Here is a 25,127-nt window from a genome sequence, read left to right as displayed (position 1 = left end):
AGGTCAACGGGAAGTTTCTTGACAGACACGACGGACAGACAGACAGACAACAAAGTTATCCTATAAGGGACAACAAAGTTATCCTGTTTTCTTCTTGAGGTACGAACCCTAAAAATAGCCACTTATAGTACGTTTCAAATATTTATTTACATTTGGCACACACATCAACATAATGGCATATCTAAATTTGTTTAAATAGGTTTGTGGTGGTTCCGTGGCATTTTTAAATAGATTAAATAAATAGACCACCGTGGCAGTGCGTGGGTAGACCTTACAATCCGCATTGCTAACATGTTTATTTAATCTATGAGACTTGGTTCACAGTAAAAAAAAAAAACTTTCTGTCGTCTTCGACTCACCGCTAAAGTTAAGACCGTTTATACGAGGTTTATACCTACTACAAAACTAGATAACTTTTCTTTCTTCTCGACATACCTCTCTAATCTATAGAGCACTGCATTTTCTCCAGTGCTCTATAAAACAAGATAAAAACTTTTCCGTCTTTCGACACACCTCTAAATACAGACTTTATTTACACAGTATTTTTTAAGTACTTAAGCAATAAAAAAATATAACCTACACCCTCGAACCAGCGATAGAAGTAGTTTTAAGTTTTTAATATCGTTAAAAATTAAATAAAAATACCTATCTGTGTTATAATTTACAATACTTCATTTTTTATTTGTTTCTTAATTTAGTTTGGTAGTTTAGTTGAATGTATCTATATTATAAACAGTATTAAAAAAGAAATAACACATTATTCCTAATTTGTTATACCAAGTAAATAAATACATGTATAGATTTGTATCGATGAATTAGCAGCATTATGTAATTTCCTGCTATAAAATAAACAATAAATTGGTATTTTAAATTCTTTGTGTAGGTAAATATAAACGGATTGTTGCTATGTTGTTAGCCGAAATACAGATGTTGTAGAGAATCTCGCGGCATAGTTTAAAAAGCAAACCATATGTTACGTTTTGATAAAATCCCGTAAATCAACAATGACCTATAAATACTACGAGTACGGGCTCCTTTATAGTGGATTTATTGGCATTTTAAAGCTTTATTCTATATATTTATTTTCTAAAAAAAGAATATAGTATAAATATAAACATAAAAATTAAATATATAATATATCGATGCTAGAAAGGTATACAATTAATTGCTATGATTAGTTCTAATGGATTCTATATAAATAGATCATTGTAAATTATTTGATTCCAAAATGAGGCAAGAAACTGGAAAAACTAATATTATTTGATAACTTTATCAATGTTGTAATTAGGTGAAATTCAATAATTTTGCTCTTAGAGTCCGTACAATATTGACAAAAAACTGTTTTTTTATAGGTATAACTTAATTCTGAGTTCTAAGAGGAGTGAGGTGGAAAATATAGATCTGATGCCAATATACTCTGTATAAGCGGAACCTCAGCATTATGTGCCATCTTTTACTGATTTCGCTAAGTAATTACATCATATTGTATGATAGAAAGAACATTCAGGTATATCATCGTAGTAAGGAAATTAAAAAGGCAAACAATACAAAATGTTTAAATCAAGTTCAGTATCAACTAATTATTATAATGTTGGAGGAGAAAATCGAGATATAACATCGATTTTACGCATCGACAAATTTTATTGTACTTTGACTCATTTAGCGAACGTGTGGGAGTGATTTAAATCGATTTTATTTTGCTTCATTTTCACATATTGACTCGGTACATAAATTATTGTCGTAGACTCAATTTGCGCGGAAATATTTGCACATTTTTTTTAAAATGTGATGTCTGTAATTTATTTTCACAGATATATGTACACGGTTACGAATATTACGATAATATTAGAGAAGTATGGTTTTTGTTCCATTGTCAAGACATCGTTTTCCTAATCTTTTAGTATCTAAATCTATCTGTATCTATCTTTAGATGCTTTGTTACAGATATCTATGTTTTATAACAGATTAAAGTTTTTTAATAATGTTGCCGTTATAAACACGCCCTAACGTTTTGCGAATATAATATATTCATCTCGTAAACATATCAGATCTGCGATGTATATTTTAAGAGCCGTAACGATAATTGTATAAAGGAATATAGAAACTTTTGTTGGAATAGTTATTTATCACTCTTTATATTTTACAAGGTTTCGTAACTGGATAAGTAGTAATGTTATTTTTAGCCACAGACGGAATGAAAAAGGGTTTTCTTTGAAGCTATATCCCTAGGTATGTGCTTCTTACACGTTGCTAAAAGCATACCTTGTAAGATAATTATTTCTATTTTATGATAACTAAATTACATTTTTTTAAACTATTATTGACATCAACATGTGTTTTTTAATACTTAGGTAAATCAAATCATATTGTTAACATTATTAATTACATAGATAGATGAATTTATATATAACTTAGTTAAGTAGATGTTATTGATTGTAAATTTTCACATTTTACTATGATAATATGATAATGTACTATGATAATTTGCACACTTAGTTATTGGTTGAATGTGTTGGAACAAAATAGATTTAAGACCAAATGGTACCACATTCTAGGAAATAAAATTGTGACTATTACTATTACCTAATTCACATGAGTAGGTACTCACAGCAAGAGTTAGAAATCTATTAATTTTAAGAAACTGTACCCATCTCTACACTATTAAAAACACATCAAACCATCATTGACTTATATATTACTTCAAACCATAATTCTCGACTCTAGTATCATAAGGTCGGATGTGGATTTTTGCTACTTTTCAGGAGAGCCAAAACAAAAATGCTAGGGAAATCGGGTCATAATTTCTTAACTACTAGAGATACAATTTCAGTTGTTTTTGTAATATTTAACACTTAACTGTACCTATCATTAACCATTACTAGAAATACTTTATCATTAATAAATAAAATATAAACTCACAATTTCTTCAAAATGGACGATATGCGACTTTATGCTGGTAATATTCGTAACTGTGCTAAAAAATTGTGTGCATAAGTTGTAAACCGACTTTATGGCTGCAATTTTTACTATTACAAATTTGAAATAAAAGTCGGATCTATTACTTAATATTTCATAATACGTCTTAACTGATTATACATAAGTAATATTCGGACAAAAGATCACAGTAGTTATCTCACAAAAATCATTTAGGAGTTTTGTGAGATAGCAACAATGTACCTATGTGATTTTTCTGAAACTGATTAGTTAGATCTGAAACATAATAATTGCATTCGCCCGATAGTCTGACCATTGCATCCGTGTAAACCTTGTGACTTCTGAATGAATGAAAATAACATTTACAAATTCACAAATAAAGCCCATTAACTAAAAACAACGGCCAAAAATTGGAAAAAAAAATTACAAAGTAATTAGAAACCTACAGTGGGCCAAACATTTTTTGTGGAATTGCATACATGACGGTTACATCAATATAGAAATCTAAAACATGCCAACATAGCCTGATTTTCCTTATAATGATTAGGTACGTAAAGTAAGAATGGAGGTCAGCAGGTGCCTACTGCAAAAGTTGGTTATATTTTACAGTGGATAATGATTTCTCATTATGTCGTATATTGGTCGAAAGCGGGGAAGAATTTTAAGTTTATATGTACCTATAACATACTAATGAAATACAAAAAAGTCTTCTTTAAAGTAGTTTTTATAAAATAATAACACCCAGCATTATTGCGTTAGTTGTAGCCAGGTAATATATTCCGAAATCTGAAAATCCCCGCCGTTCTTATTTTTTTTTTTTGATATAACAAACGGTCCTGATATATCACCTTTGTAAAGGGATGTGGTCTTTAAAAATATGTTGTAGTGCCAAATCAAACTTATCAAAAAGTTTTGTTTCCTTCGCATGTTCTTGTAAACTGTGACCAATCTCTTAGTTTAGTAATCTGCATTGTTTTCAGCTGTTCCCTTTTTTTCTATTTGTGCATGGATTACATCTTACTCCACGTAGGTACATTTTGCATTTTAGCATAAAGCTTGTGATTTATCATCTTTTAGTGTGGTAATCCTTATAATAATCATAAGTAAGACATAACGATTATCATGCTCCGATTATGACTGACACAATTATCAGACCACAAAGTCAATTCTTCAACAATTTCGAGAATACTTTGTTTCTTCTCTAGTAGATTAATGAAATAAGACAAGATACTGTTTTATTCCTTCCGCTGCAGCTGATGTTTGCAGACCACATTAAAGTAGCAACACTGCTGGTAGCATCATGAATCGTTTTTAAGGTGCAGAAACTACGTAGGTATAAGGATTTACTGTTAGTCAAATCCGGCATTGCCACTTTTGTAATAAAAAAAATACTTTCTGCTTTCTTGAAAATTCCATTGCTTCTGTTTCGACTGTTCTTTATAACAGATACTTATTTTAACTGTTTCTTTCGTGTTTTAGTTAAGTTTTTTATTTTTTTACTTTCACTTTTATTAGTTGTTTAATTAATAAATTAATTTATACTACATTTATATTTAAATTAACATAATCTAAAGTTCCTATAATTAGGTATGTTTCGTTAGAATCACTATCATCACATATTGTAGGTACCTTATAATTTCTGCTCTCGATTAATATCAAATTCGGTCGATTATAAGACGGGTAAAGAAGAAAATAATTGATTAGGTACTCTAATTTTTTAAGGCTACCTTAAAAACCTAGTTTTTGAACTGATGATTTGAACTGTGATTCATAAAAAACACCATAAATGCACGGTTTTTTGCTTAGTGGGGCTTTATTATAATATATGTTTAGATTTCCATGGTGTGATTTTCGTGGTCCTAAAAGATTTTCTAGTCTACGTTTTCAGAGCTTTATTCTGGCTCTTTACTTTTTTCCCGCAGTTTAGTCCAAAATTTTGGTGAAATAGGATGGATCTCTTACCTATTAATCACATCAACTTTAATGTAGTCACAAACAAAAAGCTTTATTTCAACTTACTTCCATGAATTTTATTGCAAAATTATTTATATTACAAGGCAAAAAGTCTTAAATGATTCACAGTCCAAATATTAATACAAAAAATTCGAAGCATAACATCTGTTGTGATTTTACCTAACAAAATTATTACATATTTTTGAAGCAGAAGTGCGTAACTGCAGTACCAGCTAGTATTACAAATAAACTTATTTCGTAGCATAATGGTCGAACTCAAAATGCATCTATCATTTTTCTCCATTGCTTTGGTGCATACATACGCAAGTCAAAAAATATAATTATGGTTCTCCAAATTTTTAGAATGTGTTCAGATACGACATTATGCATGTATTTATCTTTGCAACGAAAAGAGATAGAAATACTGGTGTCAGCTTGGCAGAAAGAGCCCGAAATGCTCATTACCTTTATGTAAAAAAGTGAGTTTGGTCGGAAGTACACATCCGACCTTATGATACTAGAGTCGAGAATTAATCTATGCATCAAACATTCGTACCTAACCTTTTTAAATTATCCCATAACAAAGACATTTTTTAATTACTACACTATTCTAGTTTATCGACCCGCAAATTACGGGAAATACGGTTAAATTTTATCGATATCCTGAATAGCAGTGCCAAACTCTCCAACGCTTCCAGGTATGACGTTATGGGAGCTATTTTGCGTCACGGATTACGAAAACCGCCTATAATATTTCACTACACAATTCGTCATGACTTATTGCGACGCTTGAAAATGAAATTGAAATGAATGAATGAGTGAATGAATTGTACACCAAATAGTATCTACATAATACACCAAACCTAAAACTTTAAAGCAAAAAATTGTACCAACAGTCATACTGTGTAGTGAATATAAGAAGCGATGTCTTCCAGGCAAACTACAAAAAATAAAAATGTCGATTGGTTTCAGTTTCGATGATAATTTTGGGAAATGGAATATATCCAGTCAATCATTTTAAACTAGGTACAATCTTTCACTTCGCTAACTTCAGCTGATAAGGTACATTCTAACTATAAGGTTGACAGACAGACAGACAGCAAAATGATCCTATAAGGGTTCCGTTTTTCCTTTTGAGGTAGGTACGGAACCCTAATAAAAAGCTACAAAAGTGTAAAAGCCACAAAAGTACGCGTAGCTACTGTGACAAGTGACAAGTTGGACACGTCACTCTTGACACGTGCAATTTAGTGTGACAAATGTGTGACAGATGACAAGCGAGAGTCTGTCAATGTTGTCACACATGGATAAGCACAGCAGCATAGCAGGTCTTAAGACATTTACACCATGCAAAAGAGATTAACGACTTAACACATTAACACAGTTTATGCTTTCATTTTAAAGATATCAAGTTATTTTTTAAAGACAGAGTGGCTATTGGTTACATATGCCCAAAAAGAATTTTAAAAAAGTTTACGTTGTAAAGAGATCTCAATCTGTAGGTTCATATTATGTTAGTCAGTGTATTAGTTTCTACTTTTACAAAATATACGTTTTTTATAATATTTATAAATGGACCAGCTGACCCGCCCGCACGGGTAAAATTTCTACATCATATATTTTGAATGTAGGTTACATTCAAAATTGCAAAATTCCTTTCTTAGCGGATGTCTACGTAATAAATAGCTATCTCAAAATTCAGCTCGATCCGTCCAGTAGTTTGAGCTGTGCGTTGATAGATCAGTCAGCCAATCAGCTTTTCCTTTTATTTTATATCATAGACTTATATATTACTGATTTATTTTCTATTTATTCAATAGTTAAGGCTTTTTCTAGAGCTGTAGACATTAGAAAGAAAAACAATCCAAATGACTTTTTTTCGTGGTATACTATAACGTCATTTTCAACTTTTGTCGCTTTGTCCTCTCTGTTGGTTGTTATTTACGTTAAGATATCTTTAATTTGCTCATTTGGCTCAACCTGCTTAGATGAAAGTGTGAAATCTCTCTGGAGCAATGGCCCGAATAATTGTCTCGCATTCCCGGATTCGATTCCCGTATATGTAAACTTTAGAAGATTACTTAGTTTATGTCTAGTTTGTAGGAAAATAGATTTGATAGCATAGTGGTAGGACGCCCGCCTTCTAATCGGAGGTAGGGGGTTCGATCCCGCGCACGCATCTCTAACTTTTCGGAGTTATGTGCGTTTTAATTAATTAATTAATATCACTTGCTTTAACGGTGTAGGAAAACATCGTGAGGAAACCTGCATGCCTGAGAGTTTTCCATAATGTTCTCAAAGGTGTGTGTCTACCAATCCGCACATGGCCAGCGTGGTAGACTATGGCCAAAACCCTTCTCACTCTGAGTGAGCCAGCTATGGGTTGATCATGATGATGATGATGTAGGAAAAACATACTTTAAACCCTTAAACGTATTAAACCAAAGCTAAATATAATTTCACAACCACTTTATATAATAAACACACGTTTGTATATTATTTCCCATTGGTTATGTACAGTGTTATTATGTCATTACAATTCCTATGTAGTTAGTCACGTTCGACCTTCGGCTTTGTTTGTAATTGGAATTTATGGAAACCATAATGTTTTAACGATATTTAGTGACATTCTGGAACCAATATTAGAGTAATAACCTTAGAGCCTCAATAGCTCAACCGGTATATGAGTGGACTGAAAACCGAAAGGTCGACGGTTCAAACCCCGTCCGTTGCACTATGGTCGTACCTACTCCTAGCACAAGCCTGACGCTTAATTGGAGAGGAAAGGGGAATATTAGTCATTTAACATGGCTTATAATCTTTAAAAAAAAAAAAAAGTCACGTTAATCATAATCTTAATATGTATAAGACTGATTGACTGACTGACTGATCTATCAACGGACAATTTGAACTACTGGACGGATGATCGTGCTATTTGGCATCCAGATAGCTATTATGTGACGTAGACATCCGCTACGAAAAGATTTTTGTTTTTATTCAACCCCTAAGGGGGTAAAGTAGGGGTTTGAAATTTGTCTAGTCCTCGCGGGCGAAGTCGTAGAAATCTAATTTATATAATGTCAGACTCTACGATTGGTTTGGAAAGCAGATTCCACTGTGAAGAGCCGGCAAAAAAGTCAAATAGAGTATAAAGATACCTAATTTACTGTCATTTTTGAAATCACTATATCAGCGACATTAGTTTTCAATGTCATTATTACAATGTAATCTACATTATCTATCATCATCATCATCATCAACCCATTGCCGGCTCACTACTTAGCAAAGATCTCCTCTCAGAATGAGAAGAGTTTAGCTATGTCTATACCACGCTGGCCAAGCGCGGATTGGCAGAGTTTACACGCCTTTGAGAAAAGTATGGAGAACTCCAGACATGCAGGTTTCCTCATGACATATTATCGTTCACTCGTTCCTAATAAATTATATAGTTGCTACCAGGCTGTGGAATTCAAAATTCTCTTACCATAAACAATGTGCAATTTTAGGTAGATATCCATATCTATTAAAAATATGCTCCTCAAAAAAGCATATTACACAATTGAAGATTATCTAAATGATAAAAGAGCGTGAATTTGACCGGCAGCTCGTTCCAGCAACGCACAAGACTGCAAATACTATTTTATCTTGTACCTATATCAAATATTTGAAAAGAGCAACCGCCGAGTTTCTTGCTGGTTCTTCTCGGTAGGAAACGCATTCCGAACCAGTGGTAGATGCATCCGACTATTCGTAAGTACTTGTAAAAGTTTATACGAATAAAAAAGATTTTTATTTTTTTATTTATTTATTTCCCGCGCATTGCTGGCTAGACCAATACCTTCAAAATATATTTGAACAACGTACCTAGGTACAGTTTACATTATTAAATGTACTTAACATTTAAACCTGACTCATACCATGTCCCAAATATAGAATATAGTCATCTAATACAATGAAGTTCAATTCGTTAGTGACCCAAATGTACATGGAAGCTTTGAAATAGTTCAAGGTAGCAGAAAAGCAAGGAGTACGTAATAATCTCTTTCAGGACACTTGACATGTTTTATTATCAACTAAGTAGTAGACTGTAGAACCAATTTGATATCAGCCATGCGGAAAAGGTCCTCACATATTGACTGGTATAAAAAATACGTGATAATGTTCGTTGTGAAGCATCCACGAATCACAGGAGCTATACCCGATTTTGGAAAATACTTACAAATCTAAATATATAAAAGTAAAAGGTGACTGACTGACTGACTGACTGACTGATCTATCAACGCACAGCTCAAACTAATGGACGTATTGGGCTGAAATTTGGCATGCCGATAGCTATTATGACGTAGGCATCCGCTAAGAAAGGATTTTTGAAAATTCAACCCGTAAGGGGGTAAAATAGGGGTTTGAAATTTGTGTAATCCACGCGGACGAAGTCGCGAGCATAAGCTAGTTAAAATCTAAAATTGGTATTGAATTTTTCCAAAAAATTAAAGAAATATTTATTAGCATAAAAAATCTATCCTAAACTTGTTTTTTGGTTGTTGTTGGTTGTCGTTTCAAACTCAAATCTGAATCGTATCGTGAAAAAAAAATCGTTTTGTTTTCGTTATTATCATCATTTCAACCCACCGACAGCATACTAATGAAATCTCCTCTCCTCTCAGACTGAGAAGGGCTTAGGCCATATAGTCCACCACACTGGCCTTTGGCCTTTGGCTTTGAGAACATTATGGAGAATTCTCAGGCATGCAGGTTTTCTCGCGATGTTTGAACCTTCACCGTTTAAGTCACGATTTCAGACGATCCGAAATCTTAGCTTTCACGTTACCGATATCCGAGCGTTGTAACTATAATAATATAATAGGCACGTGGACAAAGTCGCGATTTTGTATTACGTTTTTTTAAAAACCTAAGGGAACTTAAAGAACATAGAATAATGTACATTATCAAAAAATATAAGTTATTTGTCCTTCAAAAATGGCAGCGTTTATGAATAAACCCTAATAAGGCCTTGTTCACAAAACAAATAATATGATAACTAATTCCACGGCATAGTGATGTCACTCACACAATATACTTAGCAATAAAATGCACCGGCGTGGAAATAGTCGCAAATTGAGTATACGTGCTCTGAGTTGTGACTCACAATATGGATATAGTGATACTGAATGTCAATAGAGATGTATGCACGTATGTATTTACTCAGTGACTGCACTCGTAAAATTGAATAACACGTTATAACAAAAGTAGCTTATGTATAAATTTTAAACCCCTATTTCACCCCCTTAGGGGTTGAATTTTTAAAAATCCTTTCTTAGCGGATGCCTACGTTATAATAGCTATCTGCATGCAAATTTTCAGCTCGATCCGTCCAGTAGTTTGATCTAGCATTGATAGATCAGTCAGTCGGTCAATCCTTTTATATATTTAGATATAACGAAATATTGGCATCCGCAGCAACCTTTTTTTTCGTTGGGAAATGCATTTACGCATCCCTCCCGTGAACGGGCAGGGTATGTGAGCTCGCCAGCCGAGAGGCGGCCGGAATACCCACTAAAACCCAACGGTGCTCCTGCGCTGCGCTGGCGACTGCAGAAGCATTTCTACCGCGCCCAGCCAGCGACGTCCACCGAGGCGGACCCTCCACCGGGACCTTTAAATTAGGTCACTGCACGTCCGAGGCGCACTAGTGCGTCTCCCGACCCTGGGTCTCAACGGGCGACAACTGATAGGTCGCCCGGAGCTCTCGCTAATGCGGCAGCCGGGGATCGTGCGCATGACGCCTGCGCCCCGTCGTTCTTCGACGGAGAGGATCCGCGTTTGGGTCTTGGGCCTCCCGCTGTCGCTCCGCCGCCTCCTTCTGGGTCATCACCTCCTCGCAGAAGGAGGCGACGGCGTTCCAAGACCCCTCGCTGCTCACCATGGCGTAAACAACAGCGGGCAGCGAGAGGTCGGGCCCAACTTGAGTCACAAGTGCGGCGCGTTGACCACTCGGCGCATGAGTCGAGCGTGTGCTGTGCTGTGTCTTCCGCGTGGCCGCACTCGTGGCACACCTCGGTGGGCTCTCGTCTCGCGACCCTACACAGACACCTCCCGAAGCCGTGCCCCGAGAGGATCTGCACAAGGTGAAAAGAGAGAGCACCGTGCTTTCAGCCCGTCCAGAGATCGAGGACCGGCCGAATCGCCGCGATCGTGCGGTGGCCGGCCGTTGGTGTAAGAAGCCGCATCCGCAACAACCCTGGTTTATAGGCAACACAGCAGGTGGAAGCTGATTCATCAATTTGCTGATACGTGACAGTAAATACTAAGTTTAGCGAGAAGTGGAAGAGTATCAAGCATCCAGGTGGAGAAGATATTGGTACCTATTCGGTCATTACAAAACCGAAACTGTGGGCCACTGGTGATGACATCGGTATGGCATATGATAATTATTCAACAGCCCAAGGTGGCGGGCCCGTGCTTGCACAGATGCGCTCCACAAACATAACCTACTTTGCCGATACTAGACGTATAATATAACATAGTGTACAGAGAAACAATAATAAAGTACTCAGCTGTTACGGAAGTATATTACATATAGAACTAGCTATTATACACAAATTTTAAAGCCCTATTTTACCCTCTTAGGGGTTGAATTTTCAAAAATCCTTTCTTAGCGGATGTCTATGTCATAATAGCTATCTTCATGCCACAGCCCGATCCGTCAAGTGGTTTGAGCTGTGCGTTGATAGACCAGTCAGTCAGTCAGTCAGTCAGTCAGTCAGTCAGTCAGTCAGACAGACAGCTTTTCCTTTTATACAGTCTTTGCGACAGCGTCATTTTCAATCTGGTGGAACTAGGTATACCTAGGTCTTCTTAGTTAGGTAGGTACCTACACCGTTTTTTTATACAGATATATGTTAGCCCTTGATTGCAATCTCACCTGGTGGTAAGTGACGATGCAGTCTAAAATGGAAGCGGGCTAACCTGGAAGGAGTATTGAAGTTTTCATTAAACCCACACGGCATCGTACTGGTTCCAATCCCTTGGTGGTACGGCTTTTGCCGGTAGGATGGTAACTAGCCACGGCCGAAGCCTCTCACCAGAGAGTCCAGAGACCCGTGTACCAAATCATGTTACTACAACCAAATTAGATATCTATGGCCTACTTTGTATACCTTATGTTATTGAATAACTATGTGTATAGAACTTGCAAGTTGCAACTAACGATAGAATTTGAGCTACGCGACTAACGCAAGGATTCTATATTATGTAATTTTTTAGACAAAGACGCACCCATTGAGTTTTTAACAATAATAATATACAGCTCTAAAGGTTAACATCCTGCGATAAAAGGAAAATGTAGTTAGGTATTTTAAATACCTACATATCTCTAGATTACATAATTATTCCATAATAAAGTGATAGGTAATAGGTATTCTACAAACAAGTCTATCAAGTTTATAGCCCCAATAATGGTCCGTTATAATCATGAAAATAATCGTTAAATACTATAGCTGTCTCCATTCATCTTAAACAATGAACATTTAACTATCTCTTTCACCCGAAAGTATGTGACGGTATTTTCAATATACGCTCAGAATTATCGCAGTTTAGCAAATATACAGTTAGGTTATGTAGTCGCTATTAGAGCAAAATAACAACGCCCGACGAGATCTTTTGGTAATGCACGTGAAATGCACTTGATAATTTTGTTACACGGGGTGTTTAGGATTAAACATTTTGAAGTCATTTTTAAGGCTCCACAGATGATAATGACAAGCAAGAAGAAGAGCATACTTTATTGCACACACATACTAAGCTGGGTGGTGTTGACTCGGAGTGACAGGAGATATTTAAACTCAAGTTCAAATGATTTATTTTACGCAGACCTACTACAGGGTTTAGCCAGAACGCTAGCAAAAACTTAAATCGTTATTTTTATACTACCTAAGCACAATCCAATACCTCCAAACCATTTGCCTCATTTTGTAGTTTTAGTGGTTTAGTATTTTTCAAACCTTCAATGTATAGCGTGCAAAACTCGGGTCAATGCCCCGCCTACTACGCGCATAGACTCCGAGTGGCTTTACTTATGCAACGTTCGGTGATCTGTATTCTGTAGCGTTAATCAAATGTTTTATTTGCAATATATTGTTAACTTTTACAAATTTATAGGATTTGTTTACTTTTTATGGTAGGTATCATGTAATCATCAGTACTATCACCAGTCTTCGTTTTTGACAGCCTACTGGTTACATCTTGTATAATGCTTCAAGACCTTGTGACGGGAGAACACCACCGATCTTGTTACAAACATTTTGATAATCTTGGAAAGTTTGTTTGTCTGAAATTTGGATTGAATTGAAAGTGTCTGTAGATTTTTATTTTCACTCCTCGATTTCAACTGTATGACTGCTAAACCGTGGCGTTAGCGACGTCCGTTGGCCAATAAAATAAATTGGCGATTATTTTCGTATATGAGGTCAAGTGCCTCCAATAATTGTACTGTCTCCCAGATGATTGGCTCTTATTAGATCGTCCTTCTCACATTACGTCATCTATAAGGCCTAGCCTATGGCCCCGCGCAAGATCCTGCCACACATGAAGATACATAACCTTGCTAAACAGAGAATTCAACCTCAAGAGTACTCATATACAAGTATTAATTATTATAATACCTATAAATATAGTAAGTATACTAGCTCTTGCCAGTGACTTCGTCCGCGATACAATTTTTTTAGATAGAAATAAAAATTTCACTGTCCAAGTCGTGATGAAGCCAAGTTTTCATAAATCGATTGATGCATAAAAAGTAACAAATAAATATAACTTTCGGATTTGTAATATTACTAGCTTATGCCCGCGACTTCGTCCGCGTGGACTACACAAATTTCAAACCCCTATTTTACGTCCGAGGTAGAGGTTGAATTTTCAAAAATCCTTTCTTAGCGGGGCACCATCCCGTGGGAACTCTTTGCTTTCCCGGGATAAAAAGTAGCATGAGTGTCACTCTCCAGATCTTTAACCATACCCATGCAAAAAATCACATCAGTCCGTTGCTCCGTTGCGACGTGATTGAAGGACAAACCAACAAACAAACACACTTTCGCATGAATATCTTCATTCTTCGTAAGTAAATAACCAGCCCTTAAGATGGTCATGAAACTTATTTTTAGATATCTGTATTTTCCTAAAGAGCACGCTTTATTGACTAACACAGATATGATAATATTTCGATATAATTTAAGTCTAATTTATAGTTTTTCGAAATGACTTCAAATAAATAACGTAAATCCTCCTTCTTTATAGACAGTAAAACAGTAATAAACTGTTAAGGTAGATTTACAACGGGCCAGGTAGTGATTTAGTCTAGGAGTACCTACCGAGTAAATCAGGCTTGCAATCAGTTGGCAAAATCTCAAAGTGGTTAAAAGATTAGCGAGCTTGAAACGAATTTACACAATATCCAGAGGGTTCCGTTAGGAAAAACAGAACCCTTATAGGATCACTTTGTGGTCTGTCTGTCAAGAAACCTAAAGGGTACTTCCCGTAGAGTGAGTAGGCATCTTCCTCCAGGCACGCTCCATCTTAGGCTCATCTCCTACTACCTATTTGGTGTGATTGCAGACTGCAGTCAAGCGCATGTATACCTATATTATAGGTATCTAGTTTAAAAAAGTTAACGTAAACCTTGCGTAAATCTTATCATTTAGTATGAAAGGGAAAGGAACGGAATAGTTTTCTGCCCGATTTCCCTTCCGTAATGAATGACAGATTAAGCACGTGACTGATGGTAGGGGAGCCCAAGATGGGATTTTGGGATTTACTCGAGCGCGTCAGATTAAGACAAGGCAAGTTAATTAGATGCAGAAAAGTGTGCATTTCATTAATCTGACAATTTGAGCGTTTTTTTTAATTTATAGACTCGCGCTTGGCTGCAATTCGACCTGGTGAGAAAACACGTGAGGCGCATTTACTATCACTATTATTATCTAAAGCGCTCGAGCATTTCTTTGTGACTATTTTTTTTTTACATTTTTGAAAACCTGTACGCGCTCTCCCTACAAGTGAAAGGGGTTACATCATATAATCTTTTATTCTTTTTAGCACCTAATCTTCACAATACAATAGGTCCCCGCGACGCTCGAGTAAATACCTATTTAGCATCTTAGGCTCTCCTAATATGACGCGGTGAGTTGACTTGATAATGATGTAGATACGCCTTTACTTTGTTTGCTTTACAACAACAACAGTGTAGAATGCGTACGGCTACTTCAGGCACCACCATAAACTAATGTTTGCTTGAGCTCAAATATTTGGTTCGACGCGTGGACGCGTGTATCATAAACTCGGCTAATTTTAGTAGATACTAGATAGCAACAAGGGATACAGAACCGAATTATGTTATTCTGTTCGATTATTATTAATAGATAGATACTCAGTATCTAGCTTATTGAGAATTCGTTTGAGAGTTCATGATCATGGTCTAGCAATATCAAATACCTACCTATAGTCCGCGACAGGTCGAGATGGCAATCGGGGAATGTGGAGGAGGGACGCCCTGCACACCCGCACATCTCCCGCGCTCACCCGCACTGGGTTGGCGAGGGGGCTCCCCGATTGCTATCTCAGCCTGTCGCGTAGGTACTGTATGTAGCTATTTTCATTTTATAAGATAGGTAACTGTTGCTATAGCTACTGTAACATAGGCTATTTAATTATAAATCATCGCCGGCCCACTAGTAGCTGGCTCTCCTCTCAGAATGAGAAGGGGTTAGGTTAGGGGAGAGTGTGTCATAGAATCTCTCGCTAATTATAAGCTTGGATTGCCTTGAACTTGAAAGCTCTCAGATAGTTCAGCAGTGAACCAGCTGCAGCGACAAATAGAACGCGCTGAGGATAAAATACGAGCCTCTATTGTTGGACACGAAAACAAACGATAGTAGGGAGATAGTTCGGATACTTCTAGTTTATTTGAAGAGTGTTCAATGTTCATGTATTTTTTATTCCATCAAAAGTTATTCCTGTTCTGTGATCTGATGGTGACTATCCAGTCTAACCTTAAAAAGTCATAATCATCATCATTCCAACCCATCACCGACAGGCGAAATACTGCGCACGGGTCCTGTCTCAGAATGAGAAGGATTTAGGCCGTAGTCCACCATGCTGGCTAAGTGCCAATCCGGCACTTACACAGACTTCACAGCACCTTGAGAATAATATAATGGACTCGGATTATCTCATGACATTATAAGTGATATTTTAGTTGCTCAAAACGCTAAAGTTAAAAAAAGTTGCGTGCTCGGGATCGTGCCTTATAAACTGGCCTTTTGCTTGTGTAGACTAGCATAATATTAAGTATGGATAATAAAAACCGGCCAAGTGCGAGTCAGGCTCGCGCAACGAGGGTTACGTACTACAGTGGAATTTTTCGACATTTTACACGATAATTTAAAAACTATGATGCATAAAAATAAATGAAATTCTGTTTTAGAATGCAGAGGTTAAGACCTTTCATACCCCACTTGATATAGTTATCTTACTTCGAAAATATTATGTATTAATTATTAGTACATGACCACAATTTTTTTTTGTGTGATGTAACCACAAATTCACGGTTTTCAGATTTTTCCCCGAATGTCTGCTATAAGACCTACCTGCCAAATTTCATAATTCTAGGTCAACGGGAAGTACCTTGTAGGTTTCTTGACAGAGCGACAGACAGACAGAAAACAAAGTGATCCTAGGAGATCCGTTTTTCCTTTTGAGGTACGGAACCCTAAAAACAATTGAGTTACGACTCTCGAAATTTAACAACAGCTTACACACATTCTCTTCAACGAAGGTAGGTATAAATTATCTCAAAAATTGATGTGTGTCCTTGTGTTCCAAATATCCAGTGTTGTGGATGAGCGTATATTATTGTTGTTAGTGCATTACTCAATGGCACGTAGGAGCTATTAATGTATGTCGCTGTGCAAATTATTTTAACGGATGACAAAATATGCAAACACGAAAGTATGTGCGGTGCGAGGCATGAGCGGTAGCGATTACATGACCGTTCTTCAATCGCGTGCGAATCCTACGCGAACCATCCACGGTATCCGCCATTGTTTTTCGCGAATAAAGAGAAGTCGTCAAACGAACAATTTTTGACTTTACCGCAGATTTCATTGCAATTATGATCAGTAAATCACTGTATTAGTATCCCAAAAAACCGACAGTAAAGTGAAGAGAAAGATCACAAACATGTACTGCATGTTACATAAAATAGTACTGTAGCATTTATTTAATTGGCTTTTATCTAAGTCCTTCATAATATTATATTATTTTTGTTATTAAAAATTTTTATTTTAGAGACTATTCATGTACTCTACTGTATTTAGCTTAAACATGAGACCCAGTTATTTTTATTAAGGATACAGTAAATTTTACTTTTACAATATGTAACAAAACAAAACCACTAATTAATATTTGAGAACAAGTAATGTTTAGGCTCGCAGGAGGTGGATGGAAGAAAACTAGTCGGCGATAATATCCTTATAATAATTATATTCAAAGTTACATTTAAATGAAAAGACTAAAAACTAGTGCTTATCTCTAAGGATGAGAATATTCTAACTTAATATTACGATTCCCACATCGCGCGGGTTCTGGTATTACGCCGCGTCAGCTATACGGGTCGTATTCGTACGTGGGAATGGGAATGCATGTTGCGCTGGCTCACTATGTATCAGCCGCTGGCTTCGCCTGCGTAACACCTCCCCCATCAGATCGGCGCATATGGAACACCTTGGCTGTGAATTGCGCCGAAAGGTCATCGGATGAAGAACTCAGAATTTTGGTTATGTTTCTTAACTGCAAGGTCTTCGTGCGATGTATTTTCTGATAAACTGTAATGATCATATTCAGTCTGCAGGTTCCAATTAATATGGCGAATGGTAATGATTGTGTGATAAATAACTCCATGGTCCGTACTTGGAGGTAGAGTGATAGGCGTTTGAGATGAAACCTTTGCACTTGCATCATGTAGGTGATCCAGTTTTGTGGACTTAAATTATTCATAATGGATGGTCTTGAGTCAAAGGATTCTTCTTTAGGTAAAACTATAACTTGGATGGCTATGTCTTCTTCTATTCTGGGTAAGTGTAAATCTATAAGCTTCGTATATCGGCATATTATAATATAGATAACCTTTGCTGGTCTTCGGGCATTCAGCCTCTATGTACCTGTATTCGTTCAAGCAAGGAATGGATAATAAGTGACAAGGATATCATGATGCGTATGTGGTAATGGGAAATTAATACATAATATACTTAGGTTAAACTAACAGGAAATTTTTAAACTATGAAAAACAAAATGATATCATTTCTTACATAATACTAACCTAACACTATAATATCCTAACACTATAATATCCTAACTCTATCATGTTGGATCATTACCACTGGCTGCAGAAGTAGATTGATTATAAGGAGGATCCTGCAACAATTGGGCAGTGTTAGGAACTCTCTTTAGTCTTGACTTCGCGATTGGGCCTCGTTTTCTTCTAGTGTAGATGTGGATTGGGAGATTTGCCACAACTACATCCTGAGTATAGCGGGGAGCTGCCTTTTGACGAGAGGCAACAGGGTTTCTAACAAAAACTTGTTGTTCTGGGGAATAATTTGCTTCGGGCTCTCTAGTTCTATTACGACTATTAGTTAAATCTCTGCGTAGACTACTACAGGATTCGTGGATAAGGTTATATGTAATTTTCATTCTATTTTTATGATCCTGTATGTACTGCTGTAAGACATGTGTCGTGAGGTGTATGTCGAGTGGGTCGCGTGGGTCAAAATGTCCAGTTACTATTTCGATTGGTCTGCATTTTGTGAAACTATGAATACTGCTATTGTAGGCTAGAAGAGCATAAGGTATCAGGTTCCTTACTGATTCATCCTTTTGACTGATTCTAAAGATACGAAGGTGTTCTAAGAGTGTTAAGTGAAATCTTTCAATGATACCATTTTCGTTAGGAGTATGTGGTGCGACCTTATGATGCTGGATTTTATGAAGTTTGAAGAACTCAGATATAAGTTGATTGTTAAATTCCGGACCGTTGTCAGTAACTACAGTTAAAGGATTTCCATGATGCGTACTAAATTTAAGTAATGCTTGAACTACACTGACTGCCGTGCTGTCTCCTAAGAAATATGCTTGAGCATATTTGGAGAAAGAGTCGACTATTGTCAGAAACTTACAGCTTTCTACACTTAAGAGGTCTAAGTGCACAAGCTCAAAAGGTTTACTGGGTGGTGGAACTACTTGAAATTGCTGTCGGATTGGATTACGGTCATACTTAGCCTGTCCGCATACTGCACAGTCGTTAATAAATTTTGAAATATGCTCTCGCATTTTAGGCCAGTAAAATTTTCGAGATAAAGCAAGAAAGCATTCATTGATACCGCGGTGGTTTGTCTTGCCATCATGGTACTTATCTATAATTTGTTGCTGCCTTAAATATTCTCGAACATTTTCTACTTCTGTTTTAACTAAATTGAGTATCATTGACGAATTTTTAAAGGTTTTCTGTATTATTGGAATTATCTTATACATAGCCAATGGTGGATTGATTAATAAACCAGTTTTAATTTTAGGTTGAACAAATTCTTTAATAGCATTGATGACATCTTCTTCTAAATTAGACTCAGATAATTGAACAGTCGTACGCTTATGGTTTTCATAGGGGTTTGTAGTGACTGGTTTAGTTTTAATATCACCTACAACGTTAAAAACGATTTGCCTAGTAAATTTATTCAACGGATGTTCTGAAATCGGGATTTCCAAGATGGGGCTTTCGTCATCAGTATGGACAGTTGCTGTTCTAGAACCATCTTCAGGCTCCGGAGCTGAGAGAGTTCCAGAGTCATCTAAAGAGGGAGCTCCGTCCGATAGATTCACGGCAATCGAACTTAGCTCTTCCACATGAACTTCAATGCGCGATAACGCGTCCGCGTTGGTATTAGACTTTCCTTGCTTATACATCACCGTAAAATCGAACTCGCTGAGTTTTAAACGCCATCTTGTAAGTCTCGAATTAGGTTCCTTAAGACTCATTACCCACTGCAGGGGCTTATGATCTGTAATAATTTTAAATTTACGTCCAAAAAGGTAAGGCCTGAAATACTTGGTGGCCCAGACGATTGCTAAGAGTTCTTTTTCTATCGTACTATAGTTCAATTCGCTAGAATTAAGAGTTCTAGATGCATATGCGATCGGTTTATCAGACCCTACTGGGCCCTGTGATAAAACGGCACCTACTGCGACATTAGAAGCATCAGTTGTTAGCAAAAATTCTTTAGTAAAATCCGGATACTGTAAAATGGGATCATTGGTAAGCAGTTGCTTACAGTGCTCGAAACACCTTATGTATTCATCATCGATTATTATTTTAGAATTTTTCTTCAGGCATTGAGTAAGGGGCTTTGTTAGACGTGCAAAATCAGGGATGAATTTTCTGTAATATCCTAGCAATCCGAGAAAACGTTTGATCTGTGTCGTAGTCTTTGGTAATGGGTATTTACTTATGGCTGCTATTTTATTGGGGTTTGGTTTTACACCATCTTTAGAAATTATGTGACCTAAAAATTCGGTTTCCAGCTTCAAGAATTCAGACTTATCCATCTGTATCTTGAAGTTTGACTCACGCAATCTCTGAAATATCTTTTCCAAATTAACTATGTGCTCTTGAAGACTTGTGCTAAAGCAAATTATGTCATCAAGATATACTAGACAAACTTTGTTCTGTAGATCTTTGAGAACATTATCCATGACTCGCTGAAAAGTCGATGGAGCATTTTTCAACCCCATGGGCATCCTTAAAAACTCATAGTGCCCATTCTCTACATTAAATGCAGTCTTGTGAATATCAGCGGGGTCCATTTCAACCTGGTAAAAGCCACTAGCTAAATCTAGGGTAGTGAAGTAATGACACTTCCCTAATTTGTCTAGAACATCGGTGATGTTGGGAATAGGGTACTTATCATCAATCGTTTTCTCGTTTACTTTTCTGAAGTCCACGACAAGACGCCATTTACGACGACCAGAAGCATCTGCCTTTTTGGGAACCACCCAAATAGGAGAGCTCCAGGCGGAGTCAGAAGGTCTTATAATATTTTGTTCAAGCATTTTACTGATCTGATCTCTGATTTCTTGTCGGTGGACATAAGGATATCTGTAACTTTTTGTATGTACAGGAATTTCATCGCTGGTCTTAATTTTATGTTTGATCTTATTATTGAACGTTAAAGGTTCACCTTCAAGATAGAACACGTCGGCATACTTTGCACACAGTGCTTTCAAATTAGCTGCTTCTTCTGGATTTAAATGTCCAGTGCGAAGACGAGAAAAAACTTCTTTAGCACGATTCGAAGAAACATTGGTTTGCTCACATTCAAAATTATAAAGTTCTGCTGATATGGGTTTGTCTATGGAAAAAACTATATCATTCGGGGAATCATTAGTAATTTCAACATATCCTTTCTTATTTTTAACGCGTGTTATACAATCGGAAATAATACAGCTGCATATAGTTTGAGATGGAATCAAGACATCACCGTCCTGCGAATTAATAGGCAATGCAAAAAGCTTTGAAGAATGAGCAGGAATAATTTCTTCGAACAAATTAACGTTACGCGAATCATACATTTTTATTGGAATCTCAGCGTTACGCGTTACTAATTTTCTGTCTTTAAGATTAATAGTGGACTCCAATTTTTCAAGTAAATCTAGGCCTAAAAGACCGTCAAAGTATTCGTGAAAATTATATACGTAAAAAGTAATATCACCATCTTCGTTAAATTCGGAAAACCAAGGTAATGTAATGGAATAGTCATTTTTAGTTGTTGCGTGCACGTTGGTTACTTCAAAGGGTTCATAGTTAACTGGCATATTACTAAAATACATTTGTACTGCTTTAGGACTGATAAAAGATTGATTTGCCCCGGTATCGATAAGAAATCTGAGAGGTGGATTACTAATCTGTACATAACCAAGTTGCCGCTGGACATAAAAATTTACATCTATCCTGGTTTTTCGGATTCGCTGACTATCTGAAAATTTTCTTTCTTAGAACTGACTTCCTGTTTCTGATCAACTTCTTCTGTTATTGGACATGGTTCAACGTTCGAGGAGCTTTCCTCATAGTAATTATAGCATTCATCCGTAAATTGTTCGTAATTGTCATAGTCATAATCGTAGTCATAGTCATAATCATAATCATAGTCATAGTTAAGTTCATTAAAATTGACGTCGCGTGATTTCATATAGTTAGTTGGTGGTGGATTACCAAATTTACGCCAATCATGTCCCGATGGTGGTAAATGTCTAGGGGTGAAATGACTCACACCGCTCATGGGACGTGGGAAATTAGAATTGTTAGGCGATTGGTGTCGATTTGGAAATTTGAAAACGTTGCTCTTCGGGTTATAATTCGGTGGAGGAGCGCGAAACATTAATTGGGTACGACTAGGACCACGCGGATGCATTTGAGGGTTAGGTTTCCAACCAGGTCTAAAATGCATAGGTTGCTGACTCTGAGGTGGTCTAAAATGTATAGGCTGCTGCCAAGATGGCCCAGGCATAGCGAAACCTTGTGACCTTGAAGGACCTGTGTAATTTGATACGGAAAATTTATGTCCAGAATTTTTCTGAGAAAACCCGCCTTCATTTCGTTGTTGTATATATAGGGTGTTAAGTTCCTCTTGTACAAATTCGAGGGCTTTTTCCATTGACACTGGCCGCATGCACCGTATCCTTGAGCCTAGCGGGTCTTTTAGACCACGTAAATAACACTGCAGGGTTAACTTTTGGTAAAGTTGCCGTTTAGCCTCTATTGTGGTAGGTACGGATTCATGTAGGGAAATGTAGGTCATAATTGTGCTAAACAGGTTTTGGCACTTTTCGTAAAATTCTTGTGGGGTGCTAGAGCCTTGTGTCTGTAGAGACAAATCATTGTATAAAGCGGTCTCATCGCGATGGTCTGCGAAATTATTAATAAGGGCATTTCGTATGCCATTCCAACTATCTGGGATACCGTTTGCATTAATTAACCTAGCCGCGGAACCTGTCACTTTATTTAATATTCCACTAATTAATGCCGAATTTTGTAACTCATGTCCCGGACTAATGTCAAAATGGGCAATCACTAATTGGTCACACAAATTTATAAACCGTGTTAACACATGAGGATTTCCGTCAAATTCGGGTAAAAATCTAATAGATTTATAGATAGTATCTAAATCGTTTGATGCCATGTCTACTAAGTTCCTAGATTCGTCTACGGCTCTTGACCTATTAACCGAACCTACGAAACTACGTCCTGACCTTGGATGAAAAATCTTGACGAATAAAAATTAAACTAACACACACAAAAAGACACTCAAAAAAAACTTTTATTACAAAAAAGCACTCAATAAAAAAATTAATTCCCTAAAGTTCACGTAAAATTATATTAAATAGGTCTATAGATTTTGTATAAACCTAGATTATAAAATTTTAGGAATAAGGACGATATATAAATGAGGATTCAATAAACGTACGATTTAAAAAAATCTATTAAAAAAAAATTAAACACAATACCTCTTTTTCTTGTTAGTCGGAAAAGGATAGGTAAAAGGAACTTGAACGATTTAAGTACTTACCGCATCGCCGATCTATTTCTTTCCACGAATCGAAGTTTAGATTCTCCACTACACTGCGGCCTCCGAATGGTAGGTTCTCAGGATAAGTTGTTCTCCGTCACAGTTGTCCGATACAGCTACAGGTACAGCTTATCCTACCCCGTCACTGCGCCAGTAATGTTTAGGCTCGCAGGAGGTGGATGGAAGAAAACTAGTCGGCGATAATATCCTTATAATAATTATATTCAAAGTTACATTTAAATGAAAAGACTAAAAACTAGTGCTTATCTCTAAGGATGAGAATATTCTAACTTAATATTACGATTCCCACATCGCGCGGGTTCTGGTATTACGCCGCGTCAGCTATACGGGTCGTATTCGTACGTGGGAATGGGAATGCATGTTGCGCTGGCTCACTATGTATCAGCCGCTGGCTTCGCCTGCGTAACAAACAGTCTCAATACGGTCTTGAATAGAAAACACAACAAATAAATTTTCGTCGGCAAAAAAATAAAGGCAATTGAATAATCATTACATCTCAATACCGTCGTATAAATATTTCATTTGAAATACTGAGAAGCATCAGCTATTTGCTTGAAACTTGAGGGTGGAGTGTTTCCCAGAAATAAAAGCGCGCGTGCCAGCGGTATAGGCCGGATATATTTTACAATCTACGACAGTAACTGTTATAAAAAGCATGCCGACATTAACTATACATATTATGTTTGCAGCGTTGTATTTTTTCCGATACTATGTCGCGTGGAACCCGATTATGGGGATTGATAAAATGGGTTTGATAAAACTATCATATATATTTCAGATCAGCCTTCTTCCATCTTAATGCATCATTAATTTCCACGGTGAGATCGCAGTCAAGGTCCTACTTGTCATCGAATACAAAAATGTGTATTGTGTCAAAATCTCTCATCCTACAGTCGTATCGACATCGTATAGTATAATTGACGGATGACAGATGGTATTGGCACGTCTCGACGCCGAATTCGTCTGATACGAATAGGAATCGTAGTACGAAATTGTTGACCGGTTTACGACCCATTTGGCAACGCGTAGAAAGTGACGGGACTTAGTCTTCGATGCTTTGGGGTCAAGTTTATTTATGAGAATAACTCACTCCCCAATTAATAAATGCCATGCTCTTTATTATGTTGCTATTTATATTGCTTGATATATCAACATATAAAATTGCATGTCCTCCTTAAGTTATGCTAACAGCTAAAGTGCCAGTTAGTAATGCAACAAACTTGCGTCATTGTGCGCGAGTTTTGCTGCCAGTGGATACTGACTTGGGTTGGCTTTGACTATCAAAAATGTCTATCAAAGGCTGCATCGTATTACCTAAAAATACAATTAGGACTATTTACACCGTCATCATCATAATCATCCCATCGCTGGGTCACTACTGAGTACGAGTCTCCTCTCAGAATGACGGACCTGTCATAATACGTCTTTTTAAAATATGACTTGCCTGATACAATCAATAGCTTACTAGATCCTGGCCAAGGCCCTGGCATTGCTCCGTTCTGTACAAAAATCTCTTAATTGACTTACTGATCTATCATTAATGGCGTTGCTGCA

General features: G+C 36.8%; 1 protein-coding gene and 2 long non-coding RNA genes across 3 annotated transcripts in view; 2 read left to right on the top strand and 1 right to left on the bottom strand.

Annotated features, from left to right (window-relative positions):
• LOC138402371 (uncharacterized) overlaps nucleotides 1–25,127 on the top strand; it is a 160,190-nt gene that overhangs the window by 31,142 nt on the left and 103,921 nt on the right. The window lies entirely within an intron of this gene.
• Nucleotides 1–25,127, top strand: part of LOC117982475 (uncharacterized) — a 190,038-nt gene that overhangs the window by 120,561 nt on the left and 44,350 nt on the right. The gene's annotated exons all lie outside the window — the stretch shown is intronic.
• On the bottom strand, nucleotides 17,402–23,978 carry LOC138402372 (uncharacterized). Its single transcript, XR_011236775.1, has 2 exons — nucleotides 23,553–23,978; nucleotides 17,402–18,351 (listed from the first exon to the last, which is right to left on the bottom strand). It is a non-coding gene; the product is annotated as an uncharacterized lncRNA (long non-coding RNA).

Source organism: Maniola hyperantus, chromosome 5 (assembly GCF_902806685.2).
Source record: "Maniola hyperantus chromosome 5, iAphHyp1.2, whole genome shotgun sequence".
In the NCBI taxonomy this organism is placed as follows: Eukaryota; Metazoa; Arthropoda; class Insecta; order Lepidoptera; family Nymphalidae; genus Maniola; species Maniola hyperantus.
The sequence above is the reverse complement of the archived record's forward strand: the minus strand, read 5'-3'. Positions and strand labels throughout refer to the sequence as shown.